At 40.0% G+C, this 20,528-nt stretch overlaps 1 long non-coding RNA gene and 1 other non-coding gene across 2 annotated transcripts in view; both read right to left on the bottom strand.

Annotated features, from left to right (window-relative positions):
• LOC112487875 (uncharacterized) overlaps positions 1 to 14,427 on the bottom strand; it is a 19,624-nt gene extending 5,197 nt beyond the window's left edge. Inside the window, exon 1 of the long non-coding RNA XR_003051374.1 lies at positions 12,946 to 14,427. This is a non-coding gene — a long non-coding RNA (uncharacterized LOC112487875). The remainder of the gene's footprint in view (positions 1 to 12,945) is intronic.
• Positions 14,428 to 16,330: 1,903 nt separating this feature from the next.
• On the bottom strand, positions 16,331 to 16,401 carry trnag-ccc (transfer RNA glycine (anticodon CCC)). The gene has a single exon. It is a non-coding gene; the product is annotated as a tRNA-Gly (tRNA).
• Positions 16,402 to 20,528: the final 4,127 nt, after the last annotated feature.

Here is a 20,528-nt window from a genome sequence, read left to right as displayed (position 1 = left end):
TACTCGTCTCCGTTGGTTCCCGCTGAAGGTGCATCTTTCACAGGAGTCCTTGAAGGAGAAATTAAACCCTGGTTTATACTTCATCTGGTACCAACGCCACTCCATATATTATGTGTTTCTCCAAAAAAGTGATGACTTTTGTCAAGTTTAGTAAATAAATCACTTTTTATTGCCCTGAGGGATGTCTCTATTGCCCTGAGTTGCTTACGGATAGAGAAAAACCGAAAGATGGGAATTTTTCCACCACCGATGACGGAGATTCCAGTAGGGAGAATTCAGTGTTTTTGATCGGTCTGATCAAATTCAAATGCAGTGAGGACTCCAGGCTGTTGAATTACAGCCCATCACGTCACATTATTGCGTTGTGTTGTAAACGTCTGCAGTAGTGTGGAACAGAACACAGAGGATGTCACGGTGTTGTTTAATGCCTAGTCAGGCATGAATGCCTAACGCAAAGTAAATCAACGTGTGATTGTTTTATTAGCTGCAGAAGTGACACCCTGGTACTGTATAAGTGGGAAGGTAACAGGTTGTTCCTGCAGAAGGTCCTCCTTTTTTTATTCATAAAAACATTAAAGCATCTTTCTTTTTTCCCCTGTGAACAGTTCACAGTGTTATTTTCTGTTTTTTGACCTTTGTCTTGAATAAAATGTATGGAAATGTTTACCTCAACTCTGCCCTGTTTTTAGTCCTAAACGTTTACTCAGCACCATGTGCAATTAATGTAACTATGTATCAAGAGGTGAAATGAATGTCAAGGGTTCAATAACAAGACACAAGTGTCTGTTTCTCTGCTTCGAATATTTTTTTTTTTTTTAATATCTACCATCTCTGCACCACTAACCTTGAATCTTTCTATTTTGCTATTGGATCTAAAAAATAAACAAATAAAAAACATTTGTGCCAAAGAGCGACTGAGTTCATTGCATTACGGTATTTTGCTTCTTTTTCTTTATCTGCCCTTGCTTATCTAGGTCACAGTTGGGGTGGCCACCCCCGGAATTGCTGGCCACCCACTGAACTGCCTTTGGAACTACATTTTTAATGGAAAAGAGTCAAGGACATAGAGTAGTAAATGCCATATGTAGTTATTTTTGTAAGCATTTCTAGATAAGACCTTAGGGAAGGACAGGGAAAGTTTAAGAGAGAGAGAGAGAGAGAGAGAGAAAGAGAGAGAGAGAGAAGGAAGTGATGCAGAACATGACCCCAGGCTGGAATCAAACCTGGGTAACCACAACATTTGACTGACTACATCAGGCCATCCATGTAAAAACAATTCTCAAGATGCAAATACTGAGTTGATCTGATGCCAAAGAAACACTTTGAAAAAGTTGCTTTCAGTGAGTAACATCCTGGGAGGTTAGTCAAGTACCAGGTAAACTAGTAACTGGTTGTGGTTACTGGTTACAAATCTTCTTGAATTCTAGTTCTAATCAAGCAAACATGTACATTGATTTTAAGAGCCGTATCCTGGGGATGCCATGGACTGATGCCTTCACTGACATTATAAAAATAATAAAATGAATAAAGAGGAATTTCTTTAGATAAATGCCAAAAAAAGAACTAGTCCTAAAATATCTGCTGTGTTCGGAATCTATCAAAAATCATGGCCATGTCTGCTCTTCAGCAATGTAAAACCAAAACTGTTAACAGTATGTGTTTAAGGATTATGAAGTTAAATCCTAAACACATCTTGGGCCAATTTGACCTGAGGGACACAGGGTTACCACAGCGAGCTGCTGCTTTATTAATACAGAGCAGTAACTCTTCAGTTCTTTCAGCCTCAGCTCACAGTGGAAATAAAATCTGTCATCAGATGTTTCCATGTTTTTTACATGTTTCCATGTAAAACTGCAGTGATGTAAATAAAACACTGTGTCTTTGTTAGTAATTACAAGAAATACGTTAATTCAATAATTATACCAGGATTATGTAGCATCCTTTCCACAAATTATTAAGAGCATTTCTTTTATAACAACATCTTCTTTTTAATCCAATTATTTTCAGCTTGAATGTGTTACTCTTTTGAAATTTAAAAAAGATGGATAATGAGTTGTGCAGACTCCTGTGGTTGGAGCTCCACTGGGACTGTGCAGAGTCACTGTGGCGTGTCTGAAAGCTGCACTGTGGGAAATCAGATGACACTCTTCTGCACGTTTCCTCTGCCTCGCTGGGACTGCTGCACTGGGAGCTGAGCATCTCCATTTCTTCACCACTGTCCTGCTTTTTGCTGTGGCACAGTTTCATGTGACAATATGTTTAATCATCACAACAAGAAGCCAAGCTGTCGGCAACTGGATCGATGAAATACCTTAACAAACTGAGAATCGTCAGGACTGTTAGGAAACCTCTCTGGCTTAAATGCTTGTTTTATCATTGTTGTGCTGAAACTGTTGAAAGCCTTTATAAATACCATGACAAAACACTGAGTGGAAGAAAGGATGTTAGACATCACCTGCTGGAAGTACTGATCAGAGGAAAGTGGAGAGTAAACTTGCACACACACTGTTTCACAGGGAACAAAGCGTTCACTTGTTCTTAAAATGAAAGAAATTCTAAACGAAACTCTAAAAACATTAAACCTCTCTGTGCATTTTTGACCTTTTCTATTGACTTCCTGAAGCTTAATTCTGCCTGTTCTATACACAGCAGTTAGAGAAGATAATCTTCACTTGAATACAGTACCGAAGCTGAAGTGAGTATTTTTTTTTAAACAGTAAAACATTTGTGAGATTAGAAGCTACAAGCTGAAGCCTTGAAAACAGCAGAGGTGGAAATGCTCAAAAAGATCAAGTAAGGCTTATCAAACTAACATTATTGTTTTGAATGAACGCAGCTGCTGCCTTGAAATCCACACAGATTACCACAGCCTCACTACTGCCACGCTGCCCTCAAACTATGGAGTGGAATACGTCTGTCAGCTGGATAAGAGATGAGCCAGTGAGATCTCAGAGACAATGGCAGCAGAAAACATTAGTAGTAGTAGTATTCCTCTGTCTATCAAACAGCGAGACACCCCCCCTTAAAAAAAATCACAGCTGCCCTGCAAAACTACCAAAACCCCAAATTTACTCTCCTTACTTAACTTTATAAATCTCCCCTTTCCCGTGACACCTTTTAAAGAGCTTTTTGAAAGAATGAGCGCCGTACCCTTCCTCCCTGAACCATCCTCATGTACCGCAGCTCCACGTTCACTGCCAAGACATGTGGTATCTTTATTGATGGCATTTAGCTAAGCCTTAGGCTGGCTGCATTCACAGGAGACAGATCGTCAAGATGAGTGACACGAGCAGAGAGAATTCAGACCAACTGAGAGGAAGGAGCTGAGCAAATCACCTGATGGAGAGGAAACAGCTATTGTAGTTTCAAATCTTTTTACAAACATAGAATATGATAAGGACATATTGATACAGCCATGACGGTTGGTCATCGACCTTCAGCCAATAAGAATGGTCTGTTAATTGTCAAAACTATTTTACAGCTAAGAATAGCAAGTCACCATGACATGAAACGGGACTTATATAAAATAAGGCAGTGGTTCTCAAACTGTGGTATGCGTGCCACCAGTGGTACACGAGCGCTGTCTAGTGGTACACTTTACAATTTACAAAAATTACTGGAAACAAAAATGACTCCTGTAATGGGTCACAGACCCAATGTTGAATGTCCTAAGGCTTAAATGTAGACCCATATTAATAACACAAACTAAGTGTAGTTTATAATGATACAGTTTTATTGTTGATTTTTCTATGGTGCACAAGACATGGTGTGTGAGGTACTGAACAATACACCTTTTACTACATGCTCTATTTTCACAGCAGTCTATGCCTGACCTGGCAGCCTGTGTCAGTATCCAATTAGTCTCACAGTGAAGTTCAGATCCAGCTGATTATAAGAGTTGACACATTTCCAGCAGTTGCTACTGTTTATTAAAGCTGGGGTTTGTGGTGTATATGACTTTTAAAAAAGATACTGCAGAGTGAAGGATCCAATGAGTACAGAAGGGAGACAGGGGAACTGTCGCTGCACTTTTTATGTGTTGGTTAATGAGCAGGTAGCTCTGGGGGGTCAGAGGATGGCTGTGGTGTGAACCGCGACGCTCCTTCATATCCCGCAGATGCCTCATAGATGACAGCTGGTGGAGGAAATGGTCCAAAGTACAAACATTCAAAGTAATTACAGAGTAATTACCTGGCAGCGTCGCCATATGGAATTCAAGCGAGTGCCATACATCTTACTTTTCTTGCTGAGGTGGACCAGTTTTGCTGTTGATCATGTTGATCTTGAAAAATAACATGAAGTAGCACTGACTCTTCTTTGTTAAGGAGCATGATGTAAAAAAGTGAGTCTACTTGACTTCTAGGAATCTTGGAATACGTGCTTTTTTGGTCCTGTAAGATCAACGCTATGTTTTATGCCCAGAGAGATGAATCACTTATGCTAAATAGACTGCTCCCAGATGGGAAAATTATTCATGCAAGACTTAAATTTGATCTCAGTGGAAGGATACAGGATGTATGATCACGCACGGAGCTAGTTTCTAGCTTAATCAAAATGAAGCAGTTAGTTCCTCCAACAGGCGAATAAACTAAAAAAAAACATTTGTTTGCTTTAGCAAATTATTCAAATTACTTTTGTCAATATTGGCTCAAATTGTGCGTAATTAGAATGCTGCTGTGTTTTCAAACGTATTTACTTGGTTGTCTCGTCTCCTGCAGACTCTCACTTCCTGTTTGCTTTTCCTTTTGCATTAAAAGTGGACAATAAACAACACGTCCCGTTGGTGCAACGATACATTTCTCATGCCTACAGCAACAAACCCTGCGATGACAAAACCTGCAGATGTAAACTCTATCTCTGATCTCTCAAAGTGCAGCAGCAGTTCCCAGCTCGCTGGGTTTTTGATGTTCGAGTCTCCTCTCCACGCAGCAGAAATACCTCACTGACTGCCTGCAGGGCTGAGGAATCGCTTGCTTTCCCGAAACCAACACATAATCACTTATCTACACTTGTCATCATGGGCCGCTACCTTCTGTAGCCATTTGACTTCAGATCTTCCTGAATGTCAGGTTTTAACACCACGCACGCAAACACACACTCCAACTTGTTTTTACCAACTTAAATATAAGTTTAAATATACGTAAGTTGCCCTTGGGTGACAGAAATAAACAGAAATAATATGTATAATAATATGTATTATTGTTATTATTATCATTATTATTATTATTATTATTATTATTATATACCTCTATTATCCTTGACCCATTTCCAGATTGTAAGTGTTGACAAAGTCAAGGTTAGCAATACATTTTTATTGACTTTAGTGCACAGATAGAAAACACCTCCGGCAAAGTATAATCAAAAACACACATTTAATTTTTTAATCTTGAAAACACCAGTGGCTGAAATATCTACAACACAACACCTTTGTAAAGAAAAGCCTTCCTTCCTAGGCCAGGAAAACAAATAGATTTATTTGTTAAAAAGCACATTTAATCAACAACATAGGGCTGAACCAGAGTGTTCAAAATGACAAATAATTTCACCGGCCTTTTTGACCCTGCTCTCTCTTTGCAAAGTGTTGATATATTGTGCACAGGATATAAGCCTTATAACAAAAAATACGAGTTTCTTTGTGTGCAGTGCAGGGCCAGGGTCGACTGATAACAGTTTATAAAACAGACATGTTAACTTTGTTCAGAGTCAGAGCCCTGGGAGAGCCTGTCTGTGGGTGACAAGCACACCAACAGTGTGAGTTTAGATTCTTCCTGGAGATTGTTGTCGACATGAGGCGATAAAGCAGCAAGGGCCTGTTTAATCTGAGTTTAAGAGCGTGTCTCCGTCTCCCAAAGACAATCAATCATAGCTGCATTTATAGCCAATTAACACTGTCTCATTACACCATTGAATTCTGTGACAGATTTACAACCAAAGTGTCTTTTTATAGAAAACTTTAATACACTTCAAACACTCTGTTGTACAGTTGTCCTGAACAAATCTGTGACCTAGAGAAAAGTGGATCATTAAAGTCACTGTTCTCTCTGGTAACAGGATTCTCACGAAATGTGACGTGAAGAAACTTTAACCCTTGATCTTCAAACTTCACAGTTCTACTATTCAAAAATAGATCCAGTAGGTGGCAGTCTTACAACTTACAAGATGTATATATGCCAGTAAAGGTCAAAATAAAAGATGGTGTTAGCATGAATAGCTTGTTCATGACTAACTCGCAAACAACATGCTACGTACTCACCTGCCACTAACAAGCTGTACAGTGGATTATGGCTAACACTTTGTTCAATCTGTAAATATGCAATGACAACATGCTACCGTCTGTGCTAAGGGTTTAGATAGTGTGCATTTCTAATGGCCAGTAGATAATCATTCTAAATGTGTCTTGAAAATAACCATGGCACCAGTTCATGTAAGTCACAGAACAGGGCTTTAAATTTACACTTAGCGCTACCTAGAGGCCATTGACAAGAACTGACATGCTCAAGGCTCACAGAGATAAAATACCGTTAGAATTAAACAAAAAACTGACTTCATCTTTAAATCTTTAATCACTGAATCACTATTTTCAATGCTGTTTGATGCTGCTTATGACTTTACAGGAAAACACAAAAGAGAAATGACGAACAAAGTGGGTGGATGTAAGATAACTGCTATTTTGTAGGAACTTGTGAATTTCAGGTGCATAGACAGCCTTTATCGATCTTCCACTGCTGCATCAGAGTGCACATGAAAGTGTAGATGAAAACGACAGCGATATCAAAAGTGGAACCCCCCAAAACACTGACTTTCCGTCTCAAGGAAAAAAAATCTCACTGTCTCAATCTGACTGCTGTGATATGAGGCCGACTTTCTTCTAACGCCTCGGTGAGCCCTCAGTCACGGTTCTGGTGATTATGATCTTAAGGGAGGAGCAGCTGATAACATATCACTGACATCTTTGACATCCAGTATATACAATATTTATACATTCATCTTCTACCGATCGTTTTCAGGGTCACCAGGGTGCCATTTACAGCAATCTCCAGGTGAGGGTGCAGCTTCTGTATCATGGACAATCAATCACAGGATCACGTGTAGCAACAAACCATCATACGCTGTCACAGTCACAACTGTAGTCAGTGCAGAATAAACTGTTAACCTTATACTACAGTACATTATTATGAACTGTGGGAGGAAACCCAAGTATATTCAAACTCCATTCAGAAAGACTATCCAGTAACCACCAGGCATTGAACCACTGTCATTCTCACTGAGGCAACAGCATAAACCACTTCTCCACCATGTGGTTCCTGATGTGTAATTTAAACAAACAGAAATTAATGTGTGTATCTGAAGCTTCCTGGTTGTGTTTTTCTGTTAGTCGTACTGCCACTTACATCTAACAACGACTGAGAGAATGAGTTCTCAGATATCACAGGTTTAATTTTGGTTATGTAATTTATTTTCAATTAAATGTGTTCAGAACATTTTTGTCCTTTGATGAAAATGTCCTACCAACATTCCAGATCCTCTGGTGGTTAGACTTCTATTGTTATTTGTTTGATATGATGTATGAAAAGAATACAAGTGGGGCATATTTGTCTACTTTAAAAAATCTGTTTGATAAAGGCGGGTTTGATTAAACTGTCAGGAGCTGAGCGTGTGGTACTTTACACAAATTATGCATTGCTGCCATTACATTTTTTCAAATCCTTCTGGAGTTTGTTTCTGTAACCGGTTGGATAGGTTTCTGTGAAGCCTGGCCCCAGACAGAAGTGTAATATGACAAAGGTGAAAATGTCATTACGTGCATGAATAAGTGGACTGCCTTCAGTGACGCCCGTGTGTTTCTATTGTTCAGAAACAGCTGAAATGTATTTGTCCTTCATTTACAACTGTTGTAAATTGGCACGGCACAGGAATGAATAGATACAGTTTTGCTATGGCCTAAAGTCAAATAAAGACATTCTCCATTGTTGGCTGAGGTATTGGCAGATAAATAAATAGCTGTGTCATCAGCAAAGGTGGAGAGATATTTGCCTGGAGCATTGCCATTTCAATGGCTCCTAGAAATCCCTCATAAAAATGTTTGGATACGTTTTTTCTTTGTAGGAATTTAAATACGTTATTCTCCCTGTTTATGTGCTAATAAGTCATTCAATTGTTTGACTTATATGAAGCACTGGCAGCTAGCAAAGGCTGTTAGCTTCGAAAACAGATTTGTACAATACCTCCCTGAGGGTATCAACAGTGCCTAACCTTCTGGTTAAAAACCAACCTCCCTAACCTAAGATGATGCCAAGGTCAAAGAAGACGATGGTGTTAGCATGAATAGCTTGTTGATGACTAACTCACAAACAATATGCTACGTACTCATCTGCCACTAACAAGCTACACACTCGATTATGGCTAACACCTTGTTCAATTGCTACATGCTAAGCATCCCTTATTAACTGATACCTCCCCATGGGTATCTACAGCGCCCAACCTTCCTAACCTAACAACACAACAGCTCAATAATATGTTACAAAACTCTAGACTTTATTTAACGTTACACTGTTTTTTTGCTACAAACTCATTTAAAATGCTACATTTATCATTTAGTAATTAAAAAGCTTAATTAAACCCTGGATACAACAGGGACTTTCTTTTTTATATCAGTGTTATTTATCAGTTGATGGGTGATTCTCCGGTTCAGGAGTTAAGTTCATCAAAAGTTTCAGTCACTCAATCTAGGACCCAAACTTTCCCGGCAACTGAGGACACACAAGGGCGTCAGGCCTTCAATCACTGAACGGTTGATTATACTTTGAAGTAAAGTTTTTTTTGCCCACACTACTTCACCAATACCCATGGAGAATAGAGAGGGAATATAAATGTATTCTGTTTGTGGAAACATCACACCTGCTGTTTCCTCAGCAGCGTGGCTTCTGTATTAGTACTTCACATTATCAAAATAAACACGGGCAACTTTCCTCTGCTGCACTTTACTTTAAAGAGCGTTTACTTAATAAAATATTGGGTGTGATATAACTTAATGCTTTACTGAATTACCAGATGGGCTGTATTGTAAAAACACACGCTGTCAGCACTTCAATTTATTATGTTACACTTTAAGAATTTCTGTGCTCCTTTCCCCCGCAACATGTTGTAGTTAGTAAAACAAGTTATTTTTTAATTGTTTAAATACAAAATTTAAAGTCAGTATGTTCAAGTCACCTTGATTATTTTATTTTAACTGAAAATTAGGTGAAGAAAAGATGAAGAAGAAACAATTCAGACCTAATATAACGGGAAAGTGAAAAAGTCAGATCAAGTGTCAATATCAATAGCTACACTAGAGGCGCTATAATTTCTTTGATCAGATTTTCAATCCTCCAGAATGAAGAGTTTTAAAAATCTGATTAAAGTTTTCATTTTTAATTAGGAAACCTGTCAAAATATAGAAACTTTTTTTTTAAACCCAAACTGGAAGGAAAGTCAATGGAACCAGTGCTTGCAAACATTTGTTAACTTAAACGTAGCCTGTGTAATGATATTTTTTTAGTTTAGAGCGTTTTGACTCACTGTTGTTTATCTTTTTTTTCTTGTATCAGATTATTTGTCCTGAATCAACTATCCTTGGTCCTGGTCCAACATGGTCTTTTATACCTGATTAAATTCAGACAAACTTCTCACTCAAGTTTGGAGAGCATAAATGTTCAGAACAGTGAAGTGACACAGACAAGAATGAATTTTTCAAAGTTATTTTCCTCTGAACAAAACACCCTGTAAACACACACAGACAATTGTTTGATTCCAACAGCCCTGCTGTCCAGGTCAGTAAGTACTGAGGCTTTTGAAATCTCCGCCTCAACAGTTCACTATGATGAACAGTATTACAATCATAAAAGGGTTATGATGCTGTCAGAGTGCAGTGCCGAGAATAAACCCTGCTGAGAGAAGTCTGTCCAGGTCTGAGCACAATTCAGAAATAAACACTTCAGCGGACCTGAGAAGAGCTGGAGGGACGGCCGTGCTGTGGGTCCTCGCTATGTACCAGGATGTACCAGGGAATTTGAAATCTGGTGAGTACCAGGGATGTTTAAGGTAAAATGTTTTATCCAGTAACAAATCAACAACAACAACAAAAAAAAATATTTCAAGGTAAAGACCTTATCTTTTCTATTGCACAAATTTGTAGCACAAGAGGGAAAAAAATGGAAGTACTTTAGCTAGCAGGGACTCCTTAGATACACGAGTCAAAGGTTCTAAGACTTGCTTTCCTCTTTCACTGATAAAAGAAATCGCCCAGCTCAAAAAATACGGCAAAATCAGACATTTTTTTTTACGTGTATATTCCGACTGATGCCACACGCTCAGTGCTCGCCGCCTGATTTTTGGTTGTTTTTGATGGTACGACAACAGGGAGAATTTTTGGTTAAACATTTGGTTTGTGAACAGAATTGTTCAAAAATGGAGATCATGATCATGTTGCTTCATTGGGATTAATCGTGACAACAGAAAAAACTGAAAGACAGATAGATCTCCGTGCTTAGATACAGACATTACGCAATGATGGAAAAATGTCGAGAAAAATACAAGTTAGAATTTAGCGTTGCAAGGTGAACAATGCCACAAAAACACCCTAGTGGGTAAGTGAGTCATTGCAGCTGCAGCCTTCTCAGGTACCGACAGTAGAAATCGTCTCCTTTTTAACAGGGCTTCAGTGACATTTGCTCAGGTCAGCCTCAGTTTTAAATTTACAGGCGTTAACTGAGATCCAGCAGACGTGTGTAATGAAGAACTAAACCAAGTGCCAGGTTTAATGTGCTGCTCTTACATTAAGCCTTCTCCTCAATGTATTTCACTCTTCTTCCAAGTTCTTTCATGTCTCTTCCTTGCAGCGACATTCTCATAACAGCTGAGAAATGTGATTAGGCTGCAGAATGGAGGATAACATTTAGAAAGCGTGAAATGTCAGCATGTGGCGTTGTGATCCTCGACTCGGCGGTATTGATCAACGGCACTGTTAGCTGCCTTGCAGATGGATGGTGGTCATTTAGCGCTCCGGGGGCCACTAAAAACCATGGTTATTGCTTTTTAAAATGCGTCCCTCTGCTGCCTGCGATCGGGAGCAGAGAGGTTGACAGCGAAAGAAGAAGGTTTCACAGAGAATCACTGTGACTGACAGGGAGGAAGGCCAGGGTGAGTTACGGGTGAGAGGCTGGAGGTTAGCAGATACGCATTTGAAGATAGACTACGACCTGGAGTGTCAGGGATAATCACTGACTTTTTTCCTCCCTCTGTGTTGAACCTTTAGAGTGACAAATTATAGCACAGGGTCTCTCTTCAGTAATATATTCAGCAATTTATCATCCCCATTCAGACTCATTCACAGTGATCAAGTGTCCACCTGCTAAACACTAATAATTGTTGTCTAAAGTGCCGCACGTCATTCTGCACCAAGTGTTTGTGAAAGACAGGAATCGCGCACAAACCACATCACAGCCAGCAGCAGGTTTTCTTTGACAAGGGCAGCGGTCTATAATTTACTGACGCCGCTCCCTGAGCCAACCCCTGACCCACACCTTGAAGAGCATCCTTCTCACAAAAAGAAAAAAATAACATAAAATCACAAGTGATAATCAACTGCTTATACCTTCAAATGCCACGTTTGAGAGGTGTGACAACCGCCACAGTTTCGCTGTAATACAAGCTGTCAGGTGGTTTTTTTGTTCCCGCGGAGGGATTTGCCGCGGTGAGCTTTCATTTAAAGGGCGTCACACTGACGAACAGAATTAATTGAGGTTGTTTTCTTCAGCGAGAGGGGCGCTCAAAGAGCACCACAGTGAGCCATAAACGTTGATTGAAACAATGGCAGCGCAGAGAGGCTGGCATTTCACGAAGCAGACAAATTTGTTGAAATATGCCTCGGACGATTTGTGCTGAAGTGTTTGTCTTTAAGTGAGGAGACCGCACTCTGTTAGTTATATATCTGTTACTTTTATGTCCAGTGTGACGTTTACTTTCAACCTCACTGACTTCTGACAAGCCGGGACATTCAGACACAGCACTGGCCTTTCTAAATATTTATTTATATTCTGGCTGCGCACTTCATCGTGTGTGTGAAGACTCATCATAAACAGAACAAAGTCGGTTGGTTGTCTGTGTTGCATGGCGACTAAAAAAAGGAGGATTCAGCCGAAACAGATGTAAAACACCACAGAAGAGCAAAGACATCAAGTGGACAACAGGAGTCTCTTAGGAGTCATGTATAACTTTGAAACGTTTTACATGTTTACATGTGTCTGGATTTCTTTGTCAAGCATCAAGCTCAGATATTGATTTTATTTTTCAACCCTAAAAAATTAGTAATTTAAAGAAAACATCAGATTTTAACCAAACCAAAACTTAATTTGAGGGTTAATTTGAGCTCTAATTTTTCAAAGAAAGAAGGCACTGAGCTAGAACATTGGAATGGTCATAACAAGACAGTAACTATTGTCATCGTACACGTCCAACGTCATACCAGTTTAGGCTAGATTGGTTAAACTGCAGTAACACTGGGAAGCCCTTAAAAACAAAGTTAATGAAGTCTCTAAGCTGACATTTGTTTGTTCATGTCATGGTCACACTGTAAACAGGTCAACTGGTTGTCATAGCAATGGTCTCCAGTAAAGGGTGGAAAAAAAAAAATCAGCAAAGGCTCAAATCGACCAAACAAATAAGAACATGTACTGCAGTATATGGATTATATATACATTTGTTTTACTGCACGTTAATGCAGTGTCTGAACAAACCAGCCACAGCAAGGACACTGTAAAGTGTCTATTTTATTCTACAACACAGCAGTGGTGTTAAGAATTCACATTTATCATTTGCTTTTATGTATTTAAAGTCATTGTTTCAGTGCAATTGTTTCACAGAGATACAAATAAACATGGTAATTGATGGTAAAATTCACATTACCTACTACAAGGGGCAGTGGTGGCCTGGTTGTAGGTTCAAATCCACAAGTCAACTTGTCCCTACACACAGCTCCCTGGGTGCCTAGCTTGAGCTGCTGCCTGCTCACTAAGGTAGAGGACAAATTTCATTGGTGAGCTGTGCATCGACGACAATAATTCACTTCACTTTCACTTCGTCCTCCTGACAGGACATAAGCATGAACTCAGACGTGGACATGAGGCACAATGAACACACAGCTTGAAACACAGAACTACAGTGGACAATGAACCAAAGAGGACTGAATGGAGGAAGGAGGTATTTCTACCCAGGGCACCAGGTGACATGAGTCAGACTAATCAACCAGAAACACACAGGACACAGGTGAGAGTGATAATCCTAATTAACACGGAGGCCCAGGCAAGAGGGAAGGGAGTAAGATCTTCCAAAACAATATACTGTCAACATTGAACAGTAATCGAGCACTTAGATACATGCAGCCGAGGGAAATCATCAAATATTAAAGCAGTATAATGTCAGTTATAATAGTAATATTAATACTATAATACCATATTTATAACATCAAAACAGAAACATATAACCAGTAATGATATTATATTATAATATAGCACTCAGGGGTATGTGCACTGGGATGAGAAATAGAAACATATACAGTATATATACAACCTACACATTGTAAAATAAATAATAAATACCAAGTAAAAAAAAAAATCTTTCATTTTTTTAAGCAGCGAGCTCCTACAAATATAACTGGGTTACTTACTTAGGGCCGATAGCTGGAGGCGAAATAAAAATCTGGCCGTAACCTGTTTGGCTCACCTTCAAATGGTGTGTCAAGTAGGAGCTCTACACAGAGTTACAGCACACCAAATAGGCCCGCCTGGTTCAAAGTGCTGTTCTTCACACCGTGGTCTGCACTCCCTTCTCCACACTGTCATATATATTTTTCCAAGGCATTCAGTGAGATGGCCTCACACTGTTTATGAGCAGCAGCACTGGGTGTAGAAGACCAGGATTTATCCTCTCAGAAACGCCGCTGGTATTTCATGTACTAAGCTTTTGATGGTTTTCACAGGCTCATAGTATATATATATATGTATATGTGTGTGCATATGTATGTATGCATATACTGTATGTATATATGGACACACACACACACATATATATATATACATGTGTGTGCGTGCGTGTGACACAGAAAAACTTTTGAAAAGTTTTAAATGTCTCTGTATGTCCTGTGCAGCAGAGGAGACTTTACAAAAGCCTCTCAGACTTATTCCCCAGACCTCTGGCATAAAGGAGGCTTGGCCGGATTGCACTGTCTCTGTGAATTGCATCTCAGAGCAGTTTTGCGGAGAGCAATACCTTGCACACACCAAATCAAATCAGGCCTGTCAAATTGATGCTGCTGGATTCCGGGCCAGTCCCTGGGCTCACTTTGTCAGCTCCTCCCTCCTCACCCTCCTCACCCTCCTCACCCTCCTCACCCTCCTCACCCTCCTCTGCAGCACTGCCTGCTGGAAGCACTGTCATTGAGACACACAGTCAATACATAGGAAAATTCTGTACTCTGCTAAGTGAGCCTGCTGGAGCATACCAATCATTGTTGTGGTGAATGTCATGGCTATGAGTTACTTCAGTTGTTTTTTGTCAAAGATTTAAAAAGGTATCAGTAATTTGTTTTTTCTTTCTTTTTTCCTTGACAAATAATGTCTTAAATTCAGCAGTTACTGTCCATATGAATGAACATTTCCTACCAAACATCAGCACATCCTGCCAATAATAATGACTTCCGTCTGGACAGCATCATTGTAAAATTTAAATCTTTATTATCATTCCAACTTAGTTTCAAGGTCACATTCTACCTAGCTAACAAGAATCCCTGTGTCAGGAGAAAAAAGGAACAGCACTCTGTGAACGTATTGATTCATGACAGAACAAACAGCAGATGGGCTCTGTGACTTCCTGCTCTCTGAAGGCTTCATCGAACAGGCAGAGGCGTTCGCACAATATTCAGAAAAATATTCGGCTTGTTTTGTTACAGTCTCAACATTAGTGTTTTTATTTCTTTGTGTAGAAATTCTCTGTGTGAATAGAGGTGTGAAAGGTTGTCTGCATCCAAGTCTGGTGAAGCTAGGATTGGTTGCAGCTCATCCACCAGCTCAATCAAGGTGAGGTGATAGGAAATAAAAAAACAGAACAGAACAGTAACTTGACTGGTTAACCCGGGGTAGGATCATGACAGCGGTGTGATAATGAAGATATTGACCACGCAGTAATGAAGCAGATAACTCACATGTCAGGGGACAAAGACGCTTTCAGCATTTCCACACTAATTTATGCATCCAAATATAAATAAACAGGCATGTGTTGCTCAAAGCCAAATAACTACTCAATATTCATTCGGTTAGTCTCTCTCTCTCCCTCTCTCTCAGCCTATTTACATTCTTGCCTGCATTAATAAAGGAAAACAAGCTCAGAACAACTAAAAAATTCAGTTTACCATTTTGCCTCCTTTAAAGCTGAGGGATTCTGCTTCTCCATGTGGAGAAATAAAGATTTCTAAGGTGCAAACGATCTTTTACAATTCCCCAGAGATGGCAGACAGTGCCATTAGGATTATATAAAATGAAATATAATGCTAAATTAAGCTTCATTTAAAAATGGAACCAAAGTGAATCTGAAGTGGGAGGGTTATGACAACTAATTCCTATCGATTTCCTGGGTCATAACTGCAGAGATTGTGCAGACGTGAGAGAGTGGGCAGAAAGGATTGTCATTTGTCCTGGGTGAGGCCCATCATACTGTTGCTCATCATACAGTATGTTGTCAGGACGACAGTCTGTGTCTCCAGTGCTGTAGGTGAGGTTCAAGGACTGGTTCTTCTCCTCGTCAGGAGCTATAAAATCATGATTGATTTGCTATTCTTGGTAACTTCGTCAACCTTCATCATCATCAATTAGCTTCATCATCAGGGGTGACAGGGTAGATGCCACCCACATTAGAAGGCTCTGGAGTAAAGCAATCTAAATGATTAACTAAGATGGCAAATTATGGAGCAGATATCAAGCCTAATTGCAAAAAGTTTTTTTAAAAAAGAAAAGAAAAGCAGTTAGTTAAGAAAATAAATGGTTAATAATAACAACATTTAGAATCACAATACAAATCAATACAAGTATAGTACTGTCAGCTTTTTGTGCTGTTTGCCAGTTTTCCCATACTCGTCATTCTCAACATTGGTACACAAAACTTTATACACTGTGTATCTGTAATAATGTTTTTCTCCCAAGTACCACAAGATCCAAAACAACAGGCTGTTCATACATATGTTTATTTTCTAAACGTTACTGACCACACGCTGAAGAAACGGCCTACACTGTGGAACCACTGCACCGCCTGGGAATCGAACCCAGGTCGCAAGAATGGGAGTCTTGCATGATACCACTACACCAGCGGCGCACATGAGCAAGCTTCCTTGCATCTGGAAAAACATTTTAACTTCTCTGAAGAGAGGGGGAGCTAAAGTGCCTCCAGTGGTACACGGGCCACAGTTTGAGAAAGACTCTGTTGACTCTAATACAAGATATCATATATATAAGAATCATTCTTAGCCTTTAATAGTGGGGACCAAACAACATTTTGGATTCCAGTTGCAGGGCAGATTGGACAGTTCAGCGGGCAGGATTCTCCCGTGGGCCACCAGTTGACGATTACTAGTCTACAGGTTTTTCCCCACAAGTATTTTTACTCCTTAATTCAAATGTATTCACCTTTGCTGCTGATCAGAGAGAAGATGAAAGGGCCCTAGCTGTACTGCGTGAACACACAACCTGCGTGATTTTATTTTTTAGGTTTTATGTTAATGTTACGTTCCACATGTGGATTTTTTTGTTTTTCCTCGATATCCTCCCAAATGATCCCAAATGGATCTGAAGTGGAGTTTTGTTTTGCATTCAAACCACCGCTGATCTGTGAACTACCAGCCATCACTTCAACCAAAAACAACCAAAATGGTGAAACGAAGCAGTGGTTTGACGACTGGACCTCAGTCCTGGAGAGTGTTTGGGCTTTAAGCAGTGATCAGTAAGCTATTGGGATGTGGTGGGTGATTAGTTTTAATGGTGCAAGTTCCAGCCCCGCAGACATGTCCAATTAAACCTATAAGAGTGGCTGGTTTTTCCCTAAGTTGCCTTTATTGCTGTGCAGGAACTGAACAGAAAGAGTCTGCGCTGAAAGATCTGCTCTAATGAAAAGCTCTATGGCACACGATGATGATTCTGTGGTGATACTACGGGTAAAGCATTGGGTATACACTCCTGGGTTTTGATTTATTCACACACTGCGCAGTGAAGCTCACAGCAGGACAGCGCAGTTGAAGACGTTAAATGAATCTCTGGTGTTGGACAGTAGCGTAGATCTTTAGGTGCAGAGGATGGAGGGAGGGTTTTAAGCATGAACAACAGGGTCAAGGAATCCCGACTGAGGCAAATCTCAAAAGAATAAAATAACAGCTCCTGAAAGTGGAAATTGATTGTGTATTGATTGTAGAACAAAAAAAAATCCATCAAAACAACAGAACGAGGCAAAGTGCAAATAGTGCCAAAGCAGAGCAGAAATGAAGAAGGTGGGAAGGAAAACCACAGGATTAGCTGGAATGAAGCTCAGTGCATTTGTAAATAAATGATAACCTGGGCCGGGAAACGGATGGATGTTCCTGTGTAGTCATAAACACCAGTCGTTTGATTGATTTTGTCCTTGTTTTGGTTATGTGAGTTTACTGCAGTGTGCAGGAGTGAACAGCTGCCACTGCCTTTACTGAGCTCCATTCAGAGATACAGCCTGGTACATGATCAAGGCAATGGTCCCCTGATCCTAGGTCAGTTTTTGCTCAATATGCAATTTCCTTCAAGGACCAAATGGCCACTGTGGCCACAAACAGCTGCCCAATAAACCAAACAATGAATTAGTGTAAATGCTCATAGACAATTAAACCAAATACCTCTGTCTGGGGGTATCTTTGGGTCATTAAAGACAAATGAAGAGCAGAGAGCAAAAAGTCAAAAGGTTTTTTGTTAGAGCCAAGTCTTTTCAATGATTTTGTGTATGAACTTCTACACAGTCATCCATTTCCTCGGCTGTACTGTGGATCTGTGATTCTGATTACAGTGTTCCATTATAACCTTACACTCTTTGTGACATTTCTGGGTAAAATATAAAAAACAGGAATGAACTGAAACTTTTGCAAACTTCTTTATTTATAGTTTTTGAGTGGTGATCTTGACACACAGTTTTACCTCAGTACTGAAAGCCCCGTTTGCACGTCTCTAAATAAATACACCAGTTATTACTGACAGGAGCTGTGTTTCCACGTAACCAGGAGCAACCTCTGGACCCAGAACACTATTTCACACTGCGGCTGCTATTTTTATATGACACCACAGTGAATCACATTTTAACAATACTATAAACCTGCATGCGATCATGTTATAGATTGGGCAGTAATTGTGCTAATGCCATTCATTGGTCTGTAGTCTACCTCTGTGTATCCACAGTGACCTTCAACTTCTGGGACTCTGCGCTGATGACACTCTGATACCAATAAAAGCAGCTTTGAATAAATGTGTGTAATAACCAGACGATGTGAACGATATCGACCGCCCTGACTTCCATTTACAGTTGGTGTACTGTACAGCCCCACGGAGACGCTGAAACTCAGTTTACCCGGAGATTTACCCTCAGTCTTTTATGAGCTCTGTTTGTGAGACTTTCTGGAAAAGAAAGAAAAGCTGATTCTGAATATGCAAATCCAGAGAGTCGCACATCAGATGTGGATACACACAATGCAGGCGCTTGAGTTCCCTCACCTTTTCCGCTTGTTTAAATTATGATGTGTTGGCTCCTGATGTGCTCCGCAGACTGCTATCAGGTTGGCAGGGTCAGGCCTGAGTGTATTTAACTTTCTTTTCGTAAACGTCTGTGAACGTCTCCACATTGTTTATCACAGGGGTTCGGTGTGTGTGCATTGCAGAGGCTGCTGCTGCTGCAGTTCCATTAGAAGGTTAGAAGTGAGGCTGCCACCCACATGTGTGAGAGATGAATTAACAGCCAACATGTTGGCTGAAGCCCATATCTGCGTCATTTGATCTGCTTTTGTTGTTATTGCTGTGTGAACCATCTTCTACTGTGGAACTGTTTCTCGGTGCTCGTCTGCAGGACCTCTACCTTTGTGTCACTCGTTTTCTTTGTATTCAGCGTCCGTCTGTAGGTTACAGCCTCGTGCAGATGAGTCTGTGTGATGTCCTCTCACTTTAAGTGGGCAGAAATGTGGGAGATATATTATATATTCATTAAAGCGTCTGAGTGCAGGATGAGACGCTGATTTCGACACTTGAAAGGCAATTTTTTTCAAGCCAAAGCCCCTTGTGTCCAGCGTTTGCATTTAAGAAGTATATGAAAAAAAAACGTCGACACAGGCATCAAGAACCTAGAAAAGTCGAAGTGATGGTGAACTTTTTTTTTAATGTGAGATTGACAATAGTTCTTTCTAGTTTTTTCCCCCCCTAATATGGACATATTCCTCCTGTAGTCCAGGTCTGTAAACAGACCAACTGGCAGGTGAACACTTACAGTGCTATTCTCACGACTGGTCATTTCAGCTTCTGTGTGCTTGAGACCCATCTGCTGTGGCACGGAATGGCCCAACCGACTATTATCACAATAAGGTGACATTACCTAGCTTACAGGGCGTGACAGTGGCCATTACCAGCTCCCAAGGTACTGTCTGAGGAGCCGGTCCAGGTTATTATCTTGGAGAGTAGTTGCCTTTCGGCTGGAAGGAAAAGAAAAGGACGTTGAGACACATTAAGGCACGGCAAAGAGACACAGCTTTACATTCTTAATAGTACTGCAGCCAGGGGGAAAATTGTCGCAGTCAAAGTTACGTGAAGCATGTGGTTATTTTCCTTTTGTTCCCGGATGCGAGAGCCTTAACCGTCCTTTTATTAGGAAATAACCCTAAATGTGTGATGTTTAAAACTGAGCTCTTAGGGTGATTTTAAGTTTCAACTGTTTACACTTGGAAGCAAATTAAACTATATTGGATATTGATCGTATTAAGTCACCAAATTAGAAACAACTGAATTTACAAAACTCTTCCGGCTCCTACACTTGACCCTGTTATAGTTCAGACTTGAACACAGCAGCTCCCAGGATTACAGTCAAATGTTAAGGAAATGCAGCGGTGGATCAGAAACATCAAATCTCAGGGGACCAATCCCAGCGCAGGCTCCTACTGGGGAACCACGTATTCCTGTTGTGGCTCAACAAACAGAAAACAGATTGATATTTGAACAAAAAAAATGATATTTGTCCTTTTGACAAATATAATGTTATGAGGAAAAAAATACATAGAAATGTTTATAAAAAAAACCCTACAACTACCTGCTGATATTTGTCTTCCTGTTCCAGAAACACACCTAAATGTTTCCTTTTCATATTGATTGTTGATTTTTTTGGAACCGTGATTAATCATGCTTGATTACGATTACAATTAATCATGATTAATCTTGATTAAACCAAAGCTACCC

The sequence above is a fragment of the Cynoglossus semilaevis genome, chromosome 12 (genome assembly GCF_000523025.1).
Source record: "Cynoglossus semilaevis isolate Cse_v1.0 chromosome 12, Cse_v1.0, whole genome shotgun sequence".
Taxonomy (NCBI): domain Eukaryota; kingdom Metazoa; phylum Chordata; class Actinopteri; order Pleuronectiformes; family Cynoglossidae; genus Cynoglossus; species Cynoglossus semilaevis.
Note: the sequence above shows the minus strand (reverse complement) of the source record. Positions and strands in the feature narration are given on the sequence as shown.